Here is a 17109-nt window from a genome sequence, read left to right on the forward strand (position 1 = left end):
GACACCCGAAGGACAGTCTGGTCCCTGGACTCAAACATGGTGGCTGACCTTGCGTGCCAGCACCACAGATACTAGCATGTCAATACCCATATCGAATGGTGTATAAATTTAGAAGCTCCACATTCACAGAAACTCCCACACATCTGCTCACCAAACAGGCTGAAACTGATCTGGAGATTAACTGAATGAGACCTGGGCCCGTGGGCGGCTCGGCCAGAGCACAGGGACTGGCCTCATTCCCATTTACGGCCACGCGTGTCCCCTCCTTCCAGCCGCACCGGAGACAAGGGCGCTATATTTAGAACAGGTCCATGATCACAGGCAACAGCGCCAGTGAGCTGCACACCAGCCTCCCCCTGCACTGTGCTTCCATGTAGTAAAACGAGCGACAGCTGCCATCTGGACAGCGGGCGCAGTCCTCCACCTGCGAGGCCTGTCCGCCCAGATGACTGCAGTTTGGAGGCAGCGGGCAGTGACAGAGAACGCCGGTGGCGGCACAGACTGAGCGTGCGGACTTTTTCTAGGCCTCCCCCTGACCAATCCCTGCGCCCACGCACCATGCGGTACACAGGCAGCTCGCCTCGTCTCGCCTCTGGGACACTTGCGGCCCTGTGGGGGCTGGCACAGCTGTTATCACTCTCGAATTACTAGCAGGCCCCACCCTATGCACTGGCCCAGCACCGAGAGGCTAATAACCATAGTGCTTGGCTGGTTAAAAACCCAGTGACTTACTGAGGAGCCTCAAAACTGGTCCGTGTGAGAGGGGCCAGACACATTCTAGACGTTAAATTCAGTCGTGACGTTTTCATGTCCTTCCAATTTGCTACTAAAACCCTGATAATTCTAATGAGAAATATAGCCCAAGAAAAGTGTGGAAGAAATTAATTCAACCAAAGAAAGAGAAGATGGTAACTAAGAGGAATAGGAGGGGAAAATGAACTTTGATCTAAATCTCACATGTTCTACGAAAGTTGACTTAAAATTCATTGCAGAGGTAAATGGAGAAGTAGGAACTGGAGAAAATCTTCATAGCCTGGGGTTAGGCAAGAATTCTCAGACACGACACCCAACGCATGTTTGTACCATGAAGTGCAACAAATACGGGGCTTCCTCACAGTTAAAGACTTCTACTTTTCTAGAATAGTTAAAAGAGCAAGGTGACAAATGACAGACAGGGGAAAAATATTTGCAAATCACATATGTGACCAAGGAGTTGTATCCGTTATATAAAGAACCTTAAAAACCCAACCTAAGAAATGGTCTGTACTGCGTATGCCTCTGTGCATTCCACAGATGCAGGAGAGCGGGCCATTTGTCCGAGGGTCACAGGGTCACAGACCCCAGCTCTTCCAGCCACTAAGGCCATACCCCACACACAGTAGGTGGGCCAACATTAGGCAATTAGAAGTGTCACTGATGGTCATTGGCACCAATTCAACACCAATGGGAATTCCGAATTTTGGATTCGGGGGATGAAGAAACTTTATTCAGTGTAAACAACTCAATGGCGATGCAGTCTGGCTGTGTAACAGCACAACTCTGAGTGGACCCACAGGCAGGTGGCCCTCTTTGGCTACATGGCTCTGTTCCAACCAGATATCCTCCTCCAGCTGGAAAAATGTGGTCTCCAGTCTTCCCTGGAATGGGAGAATGCACTCACCATCCCTGAGGGAAGTTGATGTAGACACAGCAGTTTCTGCCTCTGGTCTTTGATGGTGAGTCCTCATGCAAATGAGGACTCCAAAGCCTCAGTGTGATTGGCCCATTAAGCACTGTCCTGACTGGTTAGAATGAAGCTGCTCTGATTGCTCTGTGAAGATGCTAATGAGGAAATAGTAGCACAGCTCTGATTGGGTGGGGGAAGCACCTGGAATCCTATTGGGTGAAACAGGATTCCAGAAGCCCCTTTATAAGGACTACTCAGTGGCCAGAACACACTGCCTGTGGGCAGGGCAGTGCAGAGGCGGGCAGTTTGCCGAGAAACCCCTGTTTAGACTCGGCTGCTAGGCTCTGCTTTCAAATTAGAGCAGTTACCCACTGGCAGCCCCTTCTTGGTAGACGTTTTCTTTCTGGGGGTGGACAGAAGTTACATTCCCAGCAAGCCACAGACTGCATGTGGGCAGCTATGACTGGAATAACTGTGTGCGAGTCATTGGCTTCCTCTCAGGGCCAGAAAAATGAGGCCTCCTTTGAGGACCAGCACATGTCCCACTCCCGTGGTGGCAGCCATGGACATCAGCGGTCCTCTTTCTGCCCAGCACATCTGAGGCGATATCTGTGGCTGCACATTAACTGCTTTCCTGGCCAGAGCTCTGTTCGCTCACCCTTCCTCGGCCCAGCTTTCTGTTTCTAGCCATTGGCCTTCCTGGACACAGGCCCTGCACCAAGGCCTTGGGGACACAAGTGGGACGGAGAAATTCAGCCCTGTGGGACGACAGACAGAGCTGCCCCAAGAAAGTGCTGGGGGATGTCATGTGCATAGGAACCATGGAGACTTGGACTGGGCCCATGGTCAAGTCAAATTGGAGAGGCAGCACTTGTGCGAGGGGGAGACTGTCCCTGAGCAAACACAATCAAGGGTCAGACATTATCACGGGGACTCACTGCAGCAGGCCGGTCACCAGGCCTGTCTTCTGTGGTCTTAGAGACAAGAGGACGCTGAGTGCCACAAGCACATCTGATCGATCAGACTTGGAAATCCGATGGCCGGTGGCCTGGGAACTTGGTTTCGAAAGCAACAGGCAGAGCAGCCGGCCAGGCGGGGCCGGCCGAGGGCCAGGGTCTACCCCGGCAGAGGTTACTGGGAGACTGAGACACCGGCTGGAGGAAAGGGAGTCTCTGTGGGGACTGAGCAGCCTCCCTTTAGAGCTTGTCTCAACCCAGAAGTGGGTTTCCCCAGCAGATGCAGATGCAGAGACTGGGGGGATGAAAGGACTGAGTTGTCTTTCCAGAACCGAGAGGCAACCGCACAACTCCGCCCCTCTCTGCCCCCCAGACCCTGCTCAACATCGCAGCCTTCTCCCTGCTTCCTAAGACTTGGAAGGTTAAAAGAATATCAGTAAATACTAAATCACACTTCCCCAGAGACACAGGACTGAGCTTCCCAGAGGCACCTGGCTCCCTCCTCCTGCAGGTGACCCCAGGAGCGGTGCTGGTCGCTCTGGGCTGGTCCCTGCAGGGAGAGTATTGTCCTGTGCTGTGGAGTCACGACCAGTCCCCACCCTCCTAGAAGGTGACACTGACCCTGGGAGGGGGGAGACAGCACACGCTTCCACACAGGCACCCAGCACACCCCCCCGCCATGGTGGCTAAGGGACGTGGACAGACAGGAGTGAGGCCAAATCACAGAGGGAGCTGGGGTGACAAGAAGAGTCGGGAAGGAAGTGAGGAGACACTCACAGCGGCGGAGCCAGCAGGGGTCAGCCAGGCAGGAGGTAACTGAGGCCATCTCCTCCCTGGACCAGTGGAGCTACCCAGCAGGCTCAGCCTCAGCACCTCTCACAAGTGCGCGCAGGTGCCTTGAGGGCGATCTGGGAGGTTTCAGTGTGAACAGGAAGAACGAGCCGTGGCGGACGCCTCGGGAGGGCGTGCGAACCACAGGTCGGCCTGCCCGCTGGCTTCTCCCGTGAAATAGTGACGCTCCCCCGCAAAAAATTAAAATATAAATGCTCCACAGGGGGCACATGGGGGCCCCTGTACTTCGTCTTCTACTTTTATGTGTTTTCACATTTTCATCATATTTTTGAAAAAAAATAACCATTTTTGTCATTTGAAGTCATTCACTGGATTGAGTGAACTGAATCTTGGGGAAACTCCCTAAAAAGTCATCTAATCCAAATAATCTTTTTTAACTTTTGGGGGTAAGTACGATTTGAAAATAAATGACGGTGCTGTAAAAATAAGATGGCTGAATCAGAGCTGGGAAGGTATAACTGGGCCGGCCTCCTGGGGCCCTGGGGCAGGCTCCTGGCCGGATGTCTGTGCCCCTGCATGCCCAGAGTGATGAGGCCTGGACCCCCTGGGACCCCAGGGACCCCAGGGCTGGGTGCTCACCGGCTCGCAGGTGCCAGGCACCCCTGCAGCGGAGACTCCTTTCCTGGGTGGAGCAGTTCCACTCCTCACAGACACACACCTGCTGTGTGGCTCCGTTACTGCGTCCCTCAGTAGTTACCCAGGAAAAGGCGGTGCATATTCACACGGAGACGTCCACAGATGGATGTTCATAGGGGCAAAGCCTGGAACCACCCACACATGTGCGTCGACAAGAGAACAGGCAGGCAGGTTATAAAGAACTCCATGAGCGACATGCCCGCCACAGTATAAAGGACACTGTGGTATAAACGCATGTCGACGTGGCCGTAGTGAGTAAAAGAACTAGATGAGAAAGAGTGTGCACTGTACAATGGCACTCAGAAAAGATTCCAGAACGCATAGTCACCTGCAGGGACAGACTGAGGGTCGGTGGCTGCCTGGCTACAAAGGGGCACCGGAAGCCTCTGGCCTGCACAGGGAAGCACTGAATCTTTGTGGGTGACAGTTGTAAGGGCGAAACGTCAGCTGACACTCACCTGCCCACATGCTCCGGCTTCTGTACGTGAGCACACCCCAACCTCAACCAGCAGGTGTGGCCTGCAGCGCACTGTCTCCATTGCATGGAGGAAAACGGACACACTCTCTGAAAAGGGCCTCCCCAAAACGCCGAGGAGAAGAGCGTGACTGAGCGCATTTGTGCGTGAGAAGAGACAGGGCCACTGGCTGCAGGACTGGTCACTGCAGCGCGTGAAGGACACCCGCCAACCGGCAACCTCAGCGGGCGAGCCACAGTCCCTGCCTGACAGCAATTAGCCTAAGCTTCCTTGGATTGGGGCTACTTTAGTCCCCACGGCGTCTAAATGATGGCTGGGTGTGGTTCTGTCCTTGCTCTCGCTGGCTCAGGGGCACCCACGGGTGTCCGTGTCTGGGGACCTAGCATGGGGCTTGTGCTAGGCCTCTGCTCCATTGACGTGAATCAGAAGCTTCACCTGTGTCACTTGTTCCATCAACGTTATTGGATTTATTTCTTTTGTAAAATGCTGCCCAGTTAACTGGAAGGGAAGACAGACCCCCGTGAGTGCGGGAGGTGCGAGCAGTCACGGCCTGTCCTGTCCCACCAATGGGGACTTCTGCACAAGGTCAGGGCCCACCCGGCAAGGCACACATGACACCCCGGAGACTGGGCACCCTGGGGTGACAGCCTGGTGGAGACTTGCCTTCCGCACTTGTCTACACCTCTTCACTCTCCTGTCCGATTATTAGGGGAAAAGAAATGCCCACCAAATAAAGCTCCAGGTGCCGATTTCCGTGAGCTAATCTTGGTGCAGCATTTCCAGCCCCTCCGCCTGGCAGCTCCAGGCGTCTGGAGGGGTATTATATTTAACAACTGTTCCAGCCCAACCTCTTTCTGAGAAGGCCTTTCATAAAAATAACCCTGATGGGGCCTGGCCGCACCCTGCAAGCGGGACTGGCTGCCCTTCCTTTCTGGGCGCTCCTGGGGCGCTCGGCACCCGGCTCCCCACCAGCTCCACTCAGGACACTTGTTTGGGGACCTGTCCTTGCCTGTCTGCTGGGACTCTGTCAGGTCAGGGGCAAAGTGCCCACACCCAGGATGACAGCGCATGAGTGAACTTTAATGCACTCGTATGTTTTGAAAAAAAATTATAGCTAATTAAATGAAAACCACTTAAAAGGGTTCTCTTCCAGTCAACATGGATTGTATTATTCTGAAACACCCATAACGTGGGAGAAAATGTGAGGCAAAATGGACATAGAAATAACCACCCACAGATGACTTTAATTCGGAGTTTGTTTTACGAGGCTAGAAGACAATCAAATGAGGGCAAATAAACAATCCAGCGTGGCTTTACTTTCTTTCTTTGATTTCATTGTTTTCACTGAAGCATTCTTTTACAGAGGTTGCCTATTTCATATCTTTTTTGATCAACTGATGTGTGCAGGTATTTTCCAGAGCAGCTGCTTCTGATCTGCCCAGGTGTAGCCCCCTTTCAGCAGGTGCTGGGGACTCCCTGTCCCCAAAGCCACTTGCTGAAACCATGGGAAGCGAGGTGAAACACACCCAGACAGGCCTCTAGGGAGGACGTTTGGTGACAGAGAACAACGGGGCCCCACACCTGCAGTGCTCTCCGGGAACAAGCCCCCTCCCAGAAGCTGGGGCAGTATCTGCATTCAAACAATTCACTCAAGGCCTTGCCGGGCGCATGGTCAATTGAACAGGCGAATGAAGGAATCATCTTCAGCCAGGACTGCACATCAGGGTGCCCAGGAGCACCTGCAAACCACCCTGGCTGAGTCCCAGCCCAGCTGAAACAGGACCCCCGGGGAACAGGACACAGGGAAATGAAAAGGCACCCGCGGTCCTGGATGGAAAGAGCTGGCAGTGTTCGAGGTTCCGCACTTCGCAGAGGCCCCTGCAGGTTTCCCGCAGTCCTGCCCGAGTCCCCAGGGTGTTCCTCGCAGACTCGGATGGGCAACCGGGACGTGTGCACAAGCCACGGAGACCCCCAGCTGCCAAAGTGACCCCGAGAAGCTGCACAGCCAGAGGAGTCGTGCTTCCTGGTTTCAATGCCTGTTGACAGTTCTCTTCTCCAGAAAAGAGTGTTTTTTGTGACTGTGACGTATGAATGTCAACCAAACTTTCCCTGCTAACCATTTCACCATATATTCATATATCAAATTGTCACTTTGTAGAGCTAAAACGAATACGTTATGCATCCATCAATTATATCTCAACACGAAGAGTGCCGCCTGGCCTTCTCCATGTGTTAGGCCCCCTCCTCTACCCGTAGGCACATGAATTGAATTGGAGGGATGACTAGCCCTAGAACTGAAATTTTCTCCCCCCAAACTTTAAATATATCTCAGGTCTTGCCCAAGCTCATGACAGAGATCCAGCTCCCTGTCCTCTGCAGTGAGACTCTGGGCATACAGATGTTCACTGGAGACTCGCGAAGGACCAGGAACTCTACAGAAGGAGAAACACACCTGGGTGAACCTGCGCACTCCCCTGGCCGCTGGCCTCCAGGGCAGTCATGGCCCCCAGTGTCTGTGTGGGCAGACTCAGCACCGCCCCAGACTGAGTGAGCCCAACAGTAGCTGTCACAGGGCTCCTGGGTGAGTGCAGGGGGCATGTCAGGGAGGGCTCCGGAGCCAGAGCTGGGACGGGGGCCACCGCTCAGCACCTGAGATGTGTGGTTTTTTCAATGACAGGTGAGTTGCCATCGTTCTGAGAATCATTCTATGAACAGCAAAGCACATGTACATACCAATGCCTGTCACGTGCAGCCTGGGCATGTGAAAAAGCCACCCGCAGGAAGGTGGGCACTCAGGCCACCTCCAGTGGGATTCAGTGGGAAGTCTGTCGCATGGCCCCTCAGGGGGGATGCTGACGCACCTCCACGGGGGGTTGGACACAGCCGTTTTGGGACTCGGCAGTGCAGGCCACGTGGCCTGTATGGTTTCAGAACACGGACGCAGGGTTTATACTGGTCCCCTCGAGGGGAGGAACGTCCATCTGGGCCCGATGTGGGCTGGACGTGGCGAATGGCTTCTCAGGCCTGCAAGACAACAGCAGTGGCAGTGCGGGGCTTCCCAGGCTTTGCCCTTGCACTCCCTCTTGTCTGCAGGAAGCCTACGCCATGCTGAGGGGGCACTGAGGCGGGCATGCTTCTCACTTGCTTGTGGCTGTCACAAGCACTCTGAGCAAGGTCTGGTGACAGTGGACAACATGGGCATTGTTGCCAAGGGGCTGGGTGCTGGGCAGGAGGCAGGGGGCCAAGCCCACCAACCCCATCGCCACCTTGGGGAGCCCCCGCTCTCCCACGCTGACCGAGCACTCTGCTGCTCCTCCGAGGGTCCCCATCTGGCATGCTGGTCACGCTCCCGTCTGTCTCTGCCCCACGGGACAGAGGGTCAGGAGGGCAGAGTCCTGGGAGAGCCTCCTGTTAGTCTCCTCCCACGTCCGCCCCACTCAGTGTCGACACGAGAGTGAGTGAGTGAAAGGACCCCTCCCAGCTCCACTGTCTCCCCAGAGCCTCTGTTCCGGTGCTGAGGGTGCTTCTGGAAGGTGGGGCGCTCACCTGGGTTCGCTGCAGCGCCCGGGGAGTGGCTCCCTGACTGTTTACAGGAAGACATGACGCCGGGCTGAAAGCTCAGGGATCCGAGTGTCACGGATGTGGCTTCCGCCCCCACGGGCCAGCGGGCGAGTGACTCACTTTCTGGCATGCGCTAAATCACTGGCTCGGCTCCCCTAACGTAATGCCGCGGCCACGGCAACAACTGGGCACTCACCAGGCCGTGTGCTCAGGAGCAAGCCACTGCCCCCACCACGGTGGGCCCTGGCCCCCGCACCAGAGTGTTCCGGGCACTGCCCACACGCACACAGCAGAGATAAGCTGAGAGGCCTCCGAGCCTCACTGAAAGTCATGGAACAGAACTTACTTTCAGGGTTATGCTCTCAGACATGTTTTAGGCCCTTTTATAAGATTTGGAGACATGAGACACCAGATGTGAACTGAAGAGTTCACAGTCAAATTCACTGATGAGGCAAATGCTTCCATGTGTATAGCAGGGACGCGGTGGGGGTGGCAGGTGGGGGTGGCACCCACCCCAAGCTGTAGGAGCAGTGAGAACAGAGACAAACTCAGAATCTCCATCGTGACAATTTTCCTTTAGTAAAAATCTGGGTCAAGAGGAAGTCCGTCAGAGCCACAAGCATTGAACAACATTTCTGTGGAGTTGATGTGTTTGGGGTGGGGGACTGACCACCCTCCTGGGTGTTCTCGTGACAGTGCCGGCAAACCTGCCAGAACGTCGGTCATCCTCTGCGCCACTCGAGGGGGTGTGGACAGCCTCTGAGCCGCCCTGTGAGGCCAGCTTCCCTTCCCGACACTCTCCTGGGTGTTCTTTCACTTCATAACTTGATGTGTTTAGGGAATTGTCCTGTGACATAATTTTGCTGTGAGCTGTCTGCAGAGCGGCTGGTACAACATCATGTGACCGACTGCTGGGCACAGCACTGAACTTGGACACTCATGTCCCTCACTCTTCAATGGGATCAGGGTGCCCGGCACGGGTGCAGGGCATGCCAGGGTCCCAGCAGGGTCCTCCTGTGAGAGCCCTTGCTGGCCCAACACAGGAGGCCGAACGCAGTCACAGGTTGCTGCCGGCACGTCTGCCTTGTCCCGAGGGGACTGAGGGATGAAGACGGTACTCAGTGTCATGTGGAGAGGGTGCACGTGAGGCCTGTCTGTCCGTCTACTGTTCTTTCCAACAACACCCTCGCCTGCAGCTGCCCAGGACGGTGCAGTCCCTCCCACTCCTCGTGAAAACGCCCGGCTTGCCCCTGCCGGGACCCTCGTGTGGGCTGAGGGGTCGTCTCTACCTCCCTTTGACAGAAGAAAAGGGACACAAGCAATCAAGTAACACCCCTGGGTGTTAGGACTCTTTTTCCCAGTCCTATGTCACCTTTGCACGTACAAAATTAGTGGAGACACGTGTGAATGCCTGTGACTATTTAGCACAGTAAGAACACAGCACTCTTGAAGCAGAAACACTGTGAAGGGGAGTGTGCCCCCCCACTGGGACTTTGTGTTAAAACCTGCCCAGGTTAAAAACGAGTCACCCGTTACTTCCCGTTAACTTTAGCTGAAGTCCAAGCCTTGACGTACGAACACTGCCAAATGTTAAACTTAGAAAATGAGAGTGAACATAGAGGAGACACCCCAAACGTGTGATTCTGCTCAGGGGTCGCGCTCAGAGTCCTCGTCTCCAGAGACATGTTTTCCTCAGACCAAGAGTTACCATGAAGAGACACGAGGTGGATTCTCACAGCTGTGCAGCGACCCGGAATACGTGACAGGAGAGGACGCCACACAGGGCAAGGAAGACATCACGAAAACAATTTAGAAAAAGAAAACAAGTGGGAAATTGATTGTGAGCGGTCCCGCCGGGGCCTGGGTGAGCAAGGACACGTGTCCGCAGGACCTGCCTGACAGCCGACAGCCCCGGACCGGGTGCCCTGGGGCGCCCGCCAAGTGGTCCTTGGTGACATGGTCAGTGTTGCACCCCCGTGGCCCCTGGTGCCGAACAGAGAGCACGAGCAAGGCCAGACACAGGAGACCCCGGCCTCCTCCTCCCTCTTGGCTCCTTCCTGCTGGGGGCCAGAGATGTAGGAGCCAGGGGTCCGCACTCAGGCCCCAAGAGAGGCTCTGAGACAGCTCCCGCTCCATCGGCTGGGGTCCCAACTGAGACAGTGGGATTTGACCCTCCACATTAACTCACAAACCCGTTCTGGACTCTAGGACAGCTGCGTGTGGGGTCGCCTGCCACGCCCCGCGAGTGCCTTTCGCATGGCACATTCCCGCCTACGGGCTGCAGGGGTTAAGCATCTGGAGACGCATCCACGCGGTGGCGGCCGACGGGGGCATGTCACAAGGGCCCCGTACGAGGAAGCAGACTCGCCGATGCCCCCAAGTGACTCTGGCTTCAGGAAAACGTGGCTGAGAAACGTCGGTGGTTTAGAAACAGCTGAGTGACACCCTGGCTTCCTGCACGAAGCAGACAGTGGCTCTAGGAAAAGGGGCTTTGAAAACTGTGTCACGGGCTTATAGCTTGTGTGCTGAGATGACCAGCAGGGTGAGGAGAAGATGTCAGGACCATGTGACAGTCCCATCGGAAACTGGACAGGGGTTAGTGACACCCGAGGCGGAGGGCGGGTGGCAGGTCTGCTGTGAGCAGCAAGTGACCACCACCAAGGTGACTGGACGCTGAAGTAAGGCAGGTCCCTGTGAAAGACATTCTGGTCTCCTCCGTCTAGAAACCTGCACTGCCCCAAATTCGTCATGTTCCAAAAATGTGAAACATTGTGGTAGGAAAATATGGATGAATAGGAAGGAAATAGTTCAGTCAAGGTCCTTTTCAATTGAAAGGAGTCTAGCTTCCAGACTAGTTTTCATACTCTTTTGAACGTTGTAAAACTTGCACACCGACCTCATTCCAGCATATTCTCCAGCAATGGGTCTGTGCGTGAAAATCATCAGACCCAACTGAGGGGTGAGGACTGGCGGTGCTTCTGGGGGCTCGGGCGTGGGGGCACCTGCAGACTTCCTCCCCCAGGGGCACTGGGGGTCGAAGCCGCTGACTCAGCATTTGCAAGCGTCCACCATCCACGCTCCCCATGCGAGACGGTGCCAAGACGCGGTGCTGTTAACCGCGGTGTGTGAGCAGTGGTTCCAACAGAGAGGGTGGGATAAAGTCTTCAGCTCCAGCCTAGACCAACTCCACCTGATAATCACAGACACTCGGGGCAGCTGGGCGGACAGGCGGACCACAGGGACCTCAGCAGGACATTGCTCTCAGTGGCGAATGTCGAGATGCTGGCTGGGGCACATCTGTCCCTTGGCAGCCTGATGGCTCCTGCGCTGGACGCTGCTGGACTCCGCTCCTGTCCTGAGGAATGGGCTCTGGCCAGCGGAGCTGCACGGAGCCCCAGGAGTCAGCCACAGAGCACAAACACGCCCACCCACAAGTGTTTCAATCCAGCTCCCACACGCACAGCAGGCTGGAGAAATCTGATTTGGGAACCCACTGCTTGGCCAAGTCCCACTTCCCTCTCATGTGCACATGTATGTGCACATTCACACTTGTGTCCACTCATATTCACACTCACACACACAACATACATATGTCATGCTTACACACTCTTTAGTGGTCGGAGCTATTCACTCATATTTGAAGGGTCCACTCCTCAGGTATTTCTCAGCACAGACGCGGAGGCAAACACCTGGCATCTTTGGAGACCAACTCTCCCTCCCAGGCCAGCAGCGAGGCAGAAGCCCCGATGTCTCACCCCAGACATGCTACGGGCTCAGACTCGGAAATCCTCTTCCCTCCCCACCTTTCGGCTGGCGCTCCTTCCCAAGAAGCCAAGGTGGGTGCAGCAAGGATGACAAGAAAAGACATCGGTCCAAGAGGAACCGAAAGGTGGGGAGGGAAGTGGGCCCCCTGACCTGCTCCAGACCAAGCCAGGTCCCCGCCGCCCTTGGGTGGCACCCTCTCCTGGGTGGGACGGGCCACGCCCCCCGTCTCTGTGCTCAGATGCAGGGGCACTGCTGCCCAGACGCCGGCTGCCAGCTGGGCCTGCGACCTGTCGCCACGGCCACACTCTGAGCCCTGCACTGCTTCTGGCAGCTCTGCTCAGAGCCCTGAGGACAAGTTTCCAGCAGGGCCCGGGACTTGCCGGGGACCCCTATTCTGAGGAAACCTGGGACCGCTCAGGCTCTGGTGTTAGGAGAGGAGCAGGGTCCCTGCCCGGCTGTTCCCAGCACCTGGTCCTCACAGAGGGTTAGAAACATGGCCCTTTCAGCAAAGACGGCTGAGGCCCCCTCGTTCCTGGGCCGGCCTTCCCCCAAGACGTTCGGGGGCCGGTGAAGACTGGGCCAAGGCGAGCACAGGGAGGGGCCGAGCTCCTGTGCTCTGTGGGCGGTGGGGAGGTGACGAGGTGCAGATGTGGTGGAGCTCAGGGTGGAGTGGTGCCACGGGACCCGGAACCACACTCCCAAGGGACAGGGTGTCCCACGCCGCTCCGGCGGGGCCCGCGGGGCTCCCTGTTCCTGAGCCTGTGTCCCTGCCGCTAGGCCTGCCTGGCCGGCTCGGGTCACAGAAAGGCAAACAGGATTCGTGACTGGGGAGAAGGCACTGGGGACTGGGGAGCGCTGCCCTGCCTAGCCCGAAACGCCACGGCCCCCCTGCACTCAGCAGGAGGCATTAACACCTGCCTCGCAGACACAGGGCAGCTGGCCATGGGAAGGCAGGAGCGTCCCAGACACAGTGAACGGCTCCTCACGTGGTTCCCAGAGGCACCGAGCCTGAGGGACAAGGGGGGCGAGTCGCCAATGAAACCACGTGGGATCTGGCTCGTTGTTGGGGATTCACGTCAGACACATATGTGGAGGGCGGGGACAAGGACGCCAGTGATGTAGCCAGAGCAGTCTGCTGTCTGCAGGCTCCAGGTGAGGTGCCGCTGGGGCGGGTCTGCACACGGGTCTGCGGTCTGGGAGCCTGCCCGGTCACACGCAACTGAACAAACTACGTCCTCGTGGTTGCTTGAAAAGCTTTTCCTTTTAACCTGAAATGTTTTTAGCCGTGGGATATATTCTCATTGGCCTTGACCTGTAGGAGACAGAAGGAAGCCTGTGAACTTCTAAGGCTCATGGCCTCTTGCAGCTGGGACAGGAGCTTGCTCCTCGGGGAGTGGGACGGGGGGCCAGGAGTAGGAAATGCAGGTGCAGTGGGGATCCCCCCACACCCCCCAGCACACAGCAAGACCCAGCGTGGCATCGGCACCACCAGGGCTGGGAAAAAGTCACCACCGCGAGCTTTGTAAGACGCAAATGGAAGCCCAGAAACCACACATGAGAAGGACGTTTCACAGGACTGCAGGGACAGAGAGGCGAGAAGTCAAAACCTAGGGACACATGAAGGGAAAGTGAGACCACAGGGTGCTGCCACTGCCACCCGAGCAGGTGCTGAAAGCCAGCAGGTGGCCCAGAGCCGTGGACGCACGAGGCACAGGTGACAGTGAGGAAGCGAAGGAATGAAGTGGGAGGTGGCGGGGCTAAAATTTAAAATTGACTGTAAAGGCATATTATCGACATAGCTGTGTGTGTGTGTGTGTGTGAATAATAGGCCATGTTAAATATTTTAAGTGGAGAAAAAGTACAAAGAGGAATATATCTAAAAGCATCCATATACATATCAAATCTATGTTCTGCTACGGTAGAAAGTAACTGGAAATGTGTAACTAAAATTAGCCAAAACACAAACTCCCAGACCCCATAATCCAATGTGAATGGAGCCACGGGCAATGAAGCGCTCATTCTCCACCAAATGTTTTCACCCCATTTACGTCTTAGTCAGAGCCAAGTGCCCCTATACGTTAAATCTGTGCAATCTCAATCCGAACGCACTTATTATCAAATATTTCGACTCCCTGTTTAAGACTTCTGATCAGTTTTAAAATGATGTTTCAAGATAAATTTAATAACAAAGCACAGCAGGGCCTGGAAACCTCAACCACTTATTACGGTCTGTAGACACAGTCTGTAATCTTGTTTTCTTAATAATGATGGCAGCAGTTTCGGGTGCACACAGATTTTATGACTTCACTTCCCAGACCCCAAATTAAAGAGGCCCTGGAGCCTGGCCCCACCGTGTGTGGGGCTGTCCCTCGGATGGGCACTGGTAGGGCAGAGGACGGAGGCGGGGCTGCCGAGGCGGGGCTGCCGGACGCTGTTCTGGGGGGCGGGGCCTGGCCCTGCACGCATTCAGCCATATGTCAGTTCCAGCCACAGCCACAAACACCGAGAAATAATCAAGATGCTCTCAGATGATTTGATATTGTATCGGGGACATGCCTGACCCCTTGAATTTATTAAGAACAATTATAATTATACAATAATACAATTCCCCCCAAAATTCCTAGGCCTACTTTCTACTCCACATCAAATAATACCCAACTTCTACATTCTAGGATGAATTGTTAACATAAAGAATAGCTGATTTACATGATGTTACTAAGCAGTATTACCCCCAATAATTTTAATAGAAAAAATAGAATAGCCCAGAAATAACATCTTTAAAAAATATAGTTTGAATTAAATGGGGAAAAACTTAATGGGACAAGTAACTATACATGCCATCATCTTAAACAATGTCAACACATTCTCTGATATGTTAGTCAAAATCCCAGAAAATTTAAAAAAAAAGCTCCCCATGTGAGTGCTTTCCTATGGCGCACACTTGATACGCCATCAGTGTTTGCCTGCTTGCGAGAGTGGAAGGAAAAATGTTGCGTTTGGCTTCACGGATAGCAGGCTGCTCCACCCAATATTAAGTGGGTACGCTCAAGTTCCCCACTTCAATTAATTTTTAAAAATTTATCCCTGGTGCCAATCACTTGATTAAATTGTTAGAGCGATGAATACCACCTGTATCCGCATGAAGCTCACATGTTGTTGAAATTGACTGGAAACTTCCGAGGAGTTTCACGTAAGCACAGGGCTTGGATTCGGCCATTGATCAAATGTGCCGCCAATGGAGAGCGCTCCGCTTTCGGGGAAGTGTGCGCTTCCTCCCTAAGACACAACTCAGTGAGTGTCCTGCCAAACCCTGAACACCCTGTGCCTTCCTCAAACGGGTCCAGTGGGGGACGCAGCCCTGTGGCCCGTCACCAGCTATTGGGAGGCACTGACAAATAAGTTTGAAAACTTTACCAAAAGGCGATTTGCCTTTCCCAGTGGTCGAGAACATTCTGCTCATTATCACGCATCCACTGAACTCTAAAATCCCTTAAAGTCACGCCACGTCTGACTTGGGAGTTTTCCTGTGTTGGTCCTCCTTCCCAGAAACACCCTTTCCCCAGGCAATTAAATGAGTCCCACGCCATTGTTTTAATAAAATTACTAAGGAAAACACACAATCTCAATCCCACTAAACACACATACTCGTGTTCTCTGCAAAGATAAGGAATCAACTACCAATGAATAATTCAGTCGGACATTCGATCCGTGAATTTGCATTCACTAATCTGCCTGTGCCTTCAGCAGCCCTCCGGAGGGGCCCGGGGAGAGCTGATTGTGCAATGTGAAATCTCCTTCCTTCGTCCTGCCCAGCTAGCAATTTTCTACACCAGAATGAGTCAAGTTCATGACATCAGTCGGAAAACTGATCGCGGACTACTTGTCTGGTTTGCTAAGCATTTCGGCAGCAGCACAGGGAAACCACATTTATTCCCCTGGAGAGCTGGGAGGGCTTGGGGGTGGGTGGGTGGGGGAGGTCAGCCTCCTATCAGGCAACAGAGGAGCAGGTCAGAGAGGGGGGACCCTCACTGCCCCAAAGAGCCACCAGCACCCCATGGCCACCAAGCACTAACCTAAGCCAGAAATCTCACTCCTTATCTCTCCTGGTAGCAGGCGATACACCTACCTGACATAAAAGATTCATAACGCCCAAGACCGGCTCTCCCCCTGAGCTTTAACCCACAGGACTCTGTCACAAAACATACAGTTCTTGTCTGGAAAACAGAAGCACATTGATACTTTCTTGATGCCTCGTCCTAAAGGTAATCAGACAAATAACAGTGGACGAACTAACTGGGAATAACAGAGGTTAAAAGCCGTGTGCTCCTGTTTCTTGGGCAAAGAAGCAGATCGGATGCTCTGGATGTGCCTGTGGGGCGAGAACCAGAGGCGTCAGTGGTGCCAACGCCACGTCTTGTCCTCGTCACAGCGAATGTCCTGCGTCCTGCCTTTTCCTGGGGACAAAGATGTGGAGGCCCCCAGAGCCCCCAAAAGCGGTGAGGACCACAGGCCGGGTGGAGCCCCAGGCCAGAAAGAGCCCGTCTTGGGGGTTGTGGCCCCACTTCCATAGTCAGAGTTCTCCAAACACTTTGACACATCCTCTCATCAGTTTTTCTGGCCTCTTCCAGGTGCTCGCCACATTCCTGTCTCAGGTGACAGTGATAAAATGACTCAGTCCTCCTAGGGAATCCCAGAGTCAAAGGTAATTCTGCTTCTCATGCCCTCTGTCTTGGTGGGACTCACACTCTCTTTCCTCTGGGGGGGGTGTGTGTGATTCGTTTGTTCAGAGGGAATTACATAACCACCACTAAGTGCAATAAAAAAAAAAGTTCTTGTCAACATTCCTCAGCCTCAGCATTATTTGATTTGCTAACCTGGCTCACTCTTTCCTGGCATTAAAGGGAGAGGTTTTTGTTTTGTTTTGAAGCCAATTTGAAAACCTCTTGCAGACTTGGGGAACAGAGGCCCGTGGGCACAGGGCAGGGTGAGTCAGTGAGACGCAACTGCGGAGTGAAGAGATTAGTTGTCCCCAAAGCGGCCTGGTTCCAGAGCAAGTGCTGGAGCGGAGAGCGGGCCCCCCGGGGAGCAGGTGCCTCCGCCCCACTCATTCCATTCCCAGGACTCAAGGGCGGCGGCTGCTGCCCTCAGGGACCGCGCGTACCCCTGCGCAGAGGCCCGCGGCCTGGTCAGGTCGCGC

General features: G+C 54.5%; 1 protein-coding gene across 6 annotated transcripts in view; it reads right to left on the reverse strand.

Annotated features, from left to right (window-relative positions):
• COBL (cordon-bleu WH2 repeat protein) overlaps positions 1-17109 on the reverse strand; it is a 126203-nt gene that overhangs the window by 107985 nt on the left and 1109 nt on the right. The window lies entirely within an intron of this gene.

Source organism: Artibeus jamaicensis, unplaced genomic scaffold, assembly GCF_021234435.1.
Source record: "Artibeus jamaicensis isolate MK-2021 breed Jamaican fruit bat unplaced genomic scaffold, CSHL_Jam_final contig_1016, whole genome shotgun sequence".
NCBI lineage: Eukaryota > Metazoa > Chordata > Mammalia > Chiroptera > Phyllostomidae > Artibeus > Artibeus jamaicensis.